We start from the raw sequence: 8,977 nt of genomic DNA on the forward strand, positions 1-8,977 counted from the left end.
CGATATATTGGACGACTATATTCGGACATCGGAAAGGTTCCGAGTGATTCGGGTATTTTTCGGAGTACCGGAGAGTTACGGGAATTCGCCGGGGAGTATATGGGCCTTATTGGGCCATACGGGAATAGCGGAGAGAGGCCAAAAGGAAGGAGGCGCGCGCCCCCCCCCCCTCTGGTCCGAATTGGACAAGGGGTGCAGCCCCCTTTTCCTTGTTCCTCTCCCCCTCTTTCCTTCTCTCCTACTCCAACAAGGGAAGGAGTAGTCCTACTTCCGGTGGGAGTAGGACTCCCCCCTTGGCGCGCCCTCCTCCTAGGCCGGCTGCCTCCCCCCTTGCTCCTTTATATACAGGGGCAGGGGGGCACCTCTAGAGACAAGTTGATCAAGTTGATCGTGTCTTAGCCGTGTGCGGTGCCACCCTCCACCATAGTCCACCTCGATAATACTGTAGCGGTGCTTAGGCGAAACCCTGCGTCGGTAAAACATCAATATCGTCACCACGCCGTCGTGCTGACGGAACTCTTCCCCGACATTCTGCTGGATCAGAGTCCGGGGATCGTCATCGAGCTGAACGTGTGCTAGAACTCGGAAGTGCCGTAGTTTCGGTGCTTGATCGGTCGGGCCGTGAAGACGTACGACTACATCAACCGCGTTGTGCTAACGCTTCTGCTTTCGGTCTACGAGGGTACGTAGACAACACTCTCCCCTCTAGTTGCTATGCATCACCATGATCTTGCGTGTGCGTAGGAAATTTTTTGAAATTACTACGTTCCCCAACAGTATCAACTTGTTACTTGTAGATCGCAACCGAATGTACAAACTTAAGTCATGGCTAGTGCCACTTTACATACAAAACAAATGATCAACAACCTATCTTCTTATATACTCTGCACATTTTTGCTAAAAAAAGCAGATTGATTAGTATCTATTTTAACCAAGGACGGTCTTCTTTTGCCAATTTGCAAATCACTCTATTATGATGCTTCTTGAGCTAGCTAGAGACACGTTCAACAAGTTCAATCGAGAAGTAACCAAACGTGCCAGCCTCCCAGGTTCATATATACGTCAGAATTTTCAACTACCTACATAAGTGGATTTCACTACAGCTAAAAGTAGTGGCTGATCCGGAGGTCAGTAAGTAAAACTAGTGTGAAAGCTGAATCGTGCGATTGTATTAGGACCACTAGTTCTAGGTCTCACCCGGGACTCTCTCTAATGCGATTGTGTTACATACTCTATATGCCACCACATATATATTTGCTTTGAGCCCATGGGAATTCACAAGTTGCTTTCTCTCAACAATGGCTTGTACAAAAGTAAGAAAACACATTCTTTCTAACAAAGCATGGAGACAAGTTTTGTGTTTTTCTCAAAGAAAACGTGTACACAAGTACCAGGACATGTCTATGTATTGTGCCATTCTGGGAGTCGAACTTCTTTCCTCCGAATGTTAGAAAATTTTAGCCTGTTGTTGGCAGACCCAGATTATGATAAGTTTAGACATGAAAAAAAATAGAGTACTGTATTACTATATTCACCAAAGGTCCAATATCAATGTGAAGTTTGTTTTATCATTCGCAGGACTGTTTTTACAATAGTATTCGTGTGGAATCGTGGGTAAACTTCAAACCCAATTAACCATTTTAGGGTAGGTTGTGAAATAAGTATATAGTGGTGGAGCTTAGGGAGGGGAAAAGGGGGCCATGCCCCCCCCCCCTCAATTTTTTTCTTTACATATACATATAATATTTAACATTGTTTGGGCCAAATGTAATGTAATACAATAGATTAGCCCCTCAACTCTGTTTAAGACTCACTTAGCCCCTTGTCAAATCACGATGAAGCTCCGCCACTGCATTGACAGACATCGGAAGAAGGTAGGAAAATCATCTTTATGTATTTGTTAGAATATAACTAAAATTTTGTTTTATTGGTGTGTCCAGCACGCACTATCGACGATTAATCAACATGGATGGTATGCGCCTCCTTAGCTGTGTAGTAAAAATGAACCACCCCAACCGGCTCCGCGGCGGGCGGCAAATAGGATCTGCCATGAAACAGGAGCTAGTGCAGCTATATGCAGAGATGAAAATGGCAAGACTTAGGAGCTTCACTCACTTGTTTTGATGGACTAGTCGATCTAGAAATCCTAGAAGGGCATGCATGTTCTGAAGGTTTCTCGCTTGCCTCGGATTTATACCTTTAACGTGTGCGAGTGGCGACGGATTGCATGACTACAATTACTATTTGCAGGAAGTTTTCCTTTGACCATCATCCATAAATATCAGAGATATTCAAGCAAGCCAAAAGGCAGTTTGCAAGCGCGGAATTGGAGAAGCAAATTTGAAGCGACTTTTTTTTGAAGCGCATGACTTAGCGAAGGGTGCAGTTTCTCTAGCTGTAGGCAGACACATTTGGTTATCCTCCACTCCTAATTTTATACCTGTACCGGACATTATTGAGTTTTAAATAAAGTGTGGAGTTTCTCAAGGAAAAAAGTGTGCTTGCGTGTCCGGGTTTTATTTATCTTTTGCACGTCTCCGTGAAAAAGGTCACGAATAGGAACTGGTACAAGATAATCTGGATCATGGTAATTTCTCTTCATAATTTTTGCGCTTGTCTGTGCACTTTTCTTTTCTCGTTTTGTATGTAGTTTTTTGTCTTTGCTGCTCAGCTCTTTTTCCCCTTCCCTCTTTTATTTTATTTTTCTTGTTACAATTTTATTTTTAATTGTCAGCTATTTTTATTCATCATGTTACACAATGTTTTTCGAAAATATATGTAATTTTTTAAATAATTCATTATATATTTTGGAAAAACAGTCAAAACTATTTAAAAAATATTCATTCTGTACTTTAAAAAGGTTCATCGCATAAACAAAAACTGTTCAAGGCATATTTAAAAAAAATAGCATGTATTAGAAAAACATTCATTGTGTATAAAAAATTGTTCGATGTGTCTATAAATTGTTCTCCGTGTATTCAAAAAATGTTCATGGGTTTTTCAAAATAGCTCATCCTGTATTAAAAGTTGTTCACCAGATAAATATAAATTGTTCATTGTTTATTTTCAAAAATTTATTTTTTTTGCGAAAAAATCATGCATTACAAATTGTTTACCATTTATTTCAAAATGATTATCAGGTATTTAAAACATATTAATTGTCTTCTCTAATGTCATGTACTCTGTATTAAAAATTGTTTGCAGTGTATCTTTGATTGTAAATTTTTGTTGATAGCTTACCAAGATGACCACTTGATTGTTTGCAGTGTATCTGAAAATTCTTCATTGTGCGTTTAAAAAACGATCACCATGTATTCATTATTTTTTCCATGTATGTAAAAGTTTCAATTGTGTATTACAATTTCTTCCTTGTTTCGTTTGAATTGTTCACTGTATATTTACAGAAGTGTTCATATGCTGTTGGGGATATAACTATTGGTGTAAGCCGCCCAGGAGGGGCCGGGTTACGCAAATAAGGACTCATCAGAAGAAGCCCAAGATCAAGCATGAAGATGGCGGTTCAATAAAGGGTCTAAATCCCACAGGCGACTTAAGGCCCATAGTGGTAAACCGCCATGATGGCATGACTTGTATCATAAGGTAGAATTAACTAGTCACCGAGCCGGAGACTGTCTATGAGCCGGCCGGGACTCTGTAGGCCGCAGGGCGTTAACCCGTGTATATAAGGGGACGACCCGCCGGCGGCTTAGGGCAGAAAACAACTGATTGAGAGCTAGGCATAGCGTATCTCGCTCCCTGGTCATCGAAACCTCAAGCAATACCAACCCAACTAGACGTAGGCCTTCCTTCACCGTAAGGGGCTGAACTAGTATAAACCTCTCGTGTCCTTTGTCCCGATTAACCCCTTTAAGCTTCCTAGTTGCGATGGCTCCACGACTAAGTCCTTGCAAGAGGACATCTGCCGTGACAATTCTACGACAGTTGGCGCCCACCGTGGGGCCAGCGCACGGTGGATTCGAATTCTTGAAGGGCAGCTTCGAAGGGCTCAAGGGATACGCAGTTGGCCGGATGACCAAGAGTCGTCGCGGCAAGATCTATATCGACGACGAAGGCTGGGGCCCTGACGCCGGTTCAATTGAGTATGGCTACCGGGTCCCCTTTGGCGGAATTCACGTCTTCATCGGCCGGATTGGTGAGCCGGGCCCTGAGCCGGACAGCTGCACCGACCTCGTCGAGACGGCTCAGCGTGCGAAACCCGCCCGAGCTCAACCCGTTGTGAAGCGTGGCTTTGTGGGTTGCATCCATGGAGGTGAACTTCCTGAAGGATCGGAAGGTGATGGTGAGCCGGCCGTCCTCTCTGACGATAATTCATCCGCCGGCTCAACAGATTCGCTGTATCAAGTTCAAGATGGCGTGCTTGGGGGCTGTTCCGATGGCAGCACTATTTCGGACCTCTCAGAGATGCCAAACCGGGTGCGTGGTAGGGTTAGAGTTGAGGGAGACGCTGCCAAGGGCGTTGCGGTGGTGTCGCGTCGGAATAAGTTTCTACGGGCTCTGTTCGCGGTCAGGCGAGGCTTTTGCCTTCGTCTAGGAGCCAGCGGGGTGGGGGATCCCCAGATCTCATCGAGGTCGCGGGCTATGGTGGATGGAGGTCGACCGGCACTGGGCGTTTGGGTCCTCGGATGGGCGATGGATGCTGGGAGACGAAGACCCTTCTTCTTTCTCGCCGGTATGATTTTTTGCTGATGTTCTTCTCCTTCCTCTATGTTGATGCTGGTGGGAGATCCTATTTTGTCCGGGCGGATGGCCCGGCCGCGGTGCTAGACCGGTCGGATGACTCGAGTTCTCGTCCTTCCGAAAGGGACACTTTTCGGGTACTCAAAGCCAAAGATGGCGACAGCTGTTGCAGGTGTGTTGGATTGATGTACATCCCCTCTCAGCGCTGGTGTCAAGAAAGGAGGAAACAGGGTGGCGGCAACTGTACCGTGGTCGAAGATGATGACCTGCTTGCGCCCGGTTGCAGATCCTTATACTGCAGGGGTCTTCTCTCAAGATTCAGGGATGATGACACAGAGCTCCGGAGATCTTCTTGTGGTATGATTGTCTTAGGGTACTCTAGGTGTTCATGGTCCTTTGTGTTTGCGTTTCAGTGTGCTTGTAAGGATCAACTACTTTGTAGTGTTTCGTGATTTGAATGAAAAAAAATTCTAAAAAAAACAACCTGGTGTTGTGGGGTATGATCCTCGAATTGAGTCGCGGAGATTTGATGGCTCTAGTTGAGGTGATTCTTGGTACAACATGGGCCACACATCTTCTTCCGGGCGTGTTCGGTAATCGTCTCACTTCTCAAATCCTTGAATCCACGCATGGAGTCCAGCCAAACGCGTCCACTCCTGAAGTTTAGCCATAGAAGCCGGCGACGAGCGCAGTGTATTTTTCGAGGAGTTGCGGAGCTGGTCATTTCAGGCTCCCAGCTTCTCGGGGAGTTGGAGTTTGCTCAAAATTACGTGCGGATGCCACCACCAAGTGAGCGTACCGGTTCGATTCTTATCCTATATACATAAGAAGTTGATCCCCACTATCTTATTTATCTTAACATGCACACATGCCACCTCATCAAAGGTCCACCACTACATGCATGAGAAAATGTTTTCCATTATTAGTTGATCTCATGCACACCTTTCACCTCACCACACATGCCACCTCATCAAAGGTTCACTCAAAATGCATAAATTTTTTTCATTACATTATGCCACTTATATTAAAAATCTAACTACACAATAATCAAATATAATATATAATATTTAATTTTAGCTTTAGTTCATATTTTTTGGCGGAATTAGTTATTAATTCAACTATGGAAGTTTCATACAATTAAATCACTAAAATATAGTGCAATCGGTCCCTGCAGCAATGCGCGGGGTATTCTCTAGTTTCACGAGCGACACATCCAGCGAGCGCCAAGTGAGTTCCTCCCTAGTTGGGCCATATCCAGCACAAATGGGCTCACAGGCCACCCATTATCCCAGGCGACTGGGCCACAATGAGTCTAAATGGGCTTCTGGCCTGCAAGGGTCGATCGAGCGAAGAAGCTGCGCTGCCGAACGATCGCTAGACTCAAGGATATTTATCGAGAAGCTGGCTGCTGGTTTGGGGTTGTGGAGTCGAGGAGTTTGAGGTTGTGGAGGGTTCCCGAACACGCCTACTAGTATTGGTGGTTGGGAAAGTTAGAGATATAGGTGATACGTACTACTACCCTATTGCCAAGTTTATAATTAGTAGTTCTAATTTTTTGCTAATCACTATTATCCAACACTCTAGGAACAAACTTAAGTCATGGCTAGTGCCACTTTACATACAAAAGCAAATGATCAGCAACCTATATACTCTGCGCATTTTTGCTAAAAAAATGCAGATTAATGAGTATCTATTTTAACCAACGACGGTCTTTTTTTGCCAATTTGCAAATCACTCTATTATGATGCTTCTTGAGCTAGCTAGAGACACATTCAACAAGTTCAATCGAGAAGTAACCAAACGTGCCAGCCTCCCAGGTTCATATATACGTCAGAATTTTCAACTACCTACATAAGTGGATTTCACTACAGCTAAAAGTAGTGGCTGATCCGGAGGTCAGTAAGTAAAACTAGTGTGAAAGCTGAATCGTGCTATTGTATTAGGACCACTAGTTCTAGCTCTCACCCGGGACTCTCTCTAATGCGATTGTGTTACATACTCTATATGCCACCACATATATATTTGCTTTGAGCCCATGGGAATTCACAAGTTGCTTTCTCTCAACAATGGCTTGTACAAAAGTAAGAAAACACATTCTTTCTAACAAAGCATGGAGACAAGTTTTGTGTTTTTCTCAAAGAAAACGTGTACACAAGTACCAGGACATGTCTATGTATTGTGCCATTCTGGGAGTCGAACTTCTTTCCTCCAAATGTTAGAAAATTTTAGCCTGTTGTTGGCAGACCCAGATTATGATAAGTTTAGACATGAAAAAAAATAGAGTACTGTATTACTATATTCACCAAAGGTCCAATATCAATGTGAAGTTTGTTTTATCATTCGCGAGACTGTTTTTACAATAGTATTCGTGTGGAATCGTGTATGTATGTATGTATATGTATATATATATATATATATATATATATATATATATATAATGTCCAAAAATATTAATCCAATGTGAGCCATGACTATAGTGGTGGAGCTTAGGGAGGGGAAAAGGGGGCCGTATACATATAATATTTAACATCGTTTGGGCCAAATGTAATATAATACACTAGATTAGCCCCCTCAACTCTGTTGAAGACTCACTTAGCCCCTTGTCAAATCACGATGAAGCTCCGCGACTGCACTGACACACATCGGAAGAAGGTAGGAAAATCTTCTTTATGTATTTGTTAGAATACAACTAAAATTTTGTCTTATTGGTGTGTCCAGCATGCACTATTGACGATTGATCAACATGGATGGTATGCGCCTCCTCAGCTGTGTAGTCAAAATGATGAACTGGATTGTGGGCTACAAAATTAGCTAAGCCACTAGAATCTAAATATGTGGTTCCCATTCATCAAGGTGGTCATACTAAACTCAAATGTTGATGAGGAGAAATCTGTTGAAGGCACTATGTCAAGCAATTAAACCAGTTCTTGAAGTTTGAGGTGAGCAACATCTATATTTTGATTTTCGAAGGGGCCAAGTAGTCATGCAATGAAAGGGCTTTAACGTGATTTGAGAGGAGGCTAAGTGAGTCATAAACAGAGTTGAGGGGCTAATCTAGTGTATTATATTAAATTTAGCCCAAATCACGTTGGCCCTCACTAAGCTCTGTCACTAGGTCAGTGTATGTAACATATTGAAGGGGCATTCGTTCTCTCCTAGAAAATTTTGAAATAACAACAATAAGGCCATCTAAATGAGCAATATCCTCTCCATAAAACTTTAGGATAACAGAGTGTCGTGGAACCGATGCTCGGGAGAGCATGTATCTGCATAGCAACATGTTGCATAAGACACAGAAATTTCAAGAAATGGAACATGAACTGTCATATGTCTTACCTTGCTTCAACAACATATACAAGAACACATTTGAATGGGAAGTTTCTAGTCTGAGACATCATGTAGACAAGATTAGTTTAAGTTATGTCCCAATGATGCTTTCATAGACTACAAAAATATAAATACACTCTGTCTTTTACAACTATTTTTTTTCGTTATAGCCCAGAGGTACATTACTCCCTCCGTTCCAAATTAGTTGAAGTTTTAGTTTTGTCCTATGTCAAACTACTTTATGCTTGACCAAGTATACATAAAAATGTGTTAATACCTAGAACATCACATATACATATTATGAAAATATATTTATGGTGAGTCTAATGAAACTATTTTGGTGTCATAGATGCTAATATATTGTTTATAGATTTGGTCAAACTTAATAAATTTAACTTTGGGCAAAGCTAGAACTTCAACTAATTTGGAACAGAGGAAATATTACAGACGAGCAATTATGTGAAACAGAGTTTTGAAACATCATGCAAATGTTGCACATATATGAAGAAAGCTAAAGACACTACATAAACAAAGATGAGGAAGTCTAGAGAAGGAGCCTGATGGCAGAACAGAGGCTTGAATGATTTGAGCCGTAGATAACAGATAAGCTTCTCCGAGCTGAGACTCCAAATTCTCCACTAAATCTGGGGACAAACATCTTTCACCTGCCGTCATGGAACATCGCAAACAAAGAAGCTCTAACATACTTGGAGTTTCAAAAAATGTTCACGTTTGCAAAAAATATTTTAGTTTTCAAAAACTGTTCAGTTTTTCAATTGTATTCGAGGGAGTTTCAAAAAGAATTTGCGCGTTTCCAAAATTTATTCACGTTTTCAAATTTTGTTAATAGTTTAAAAAATGTTCCAATTTTTAAAAATATGCATATATCCAAAACATTGTTCATATTTTGTCGAAATGTTTGTGTTTATTCAACATTTGTACAAAAAAATTG

Source organism: Triticum urartu, chromosome 6A (genome assembly GCF_056163025.1).
Source record: "Triticum urartu cultivar PI428250 chromosome 6A, HENAU_Tu73, whole genome shotgun sequence".
NCBI classification, from domain to species: Eukaryota; Viridiplantae; Streptophyta; class Magnoliopsida; order Poales; family Poaceae; genus Triticum; species Triticum urartu.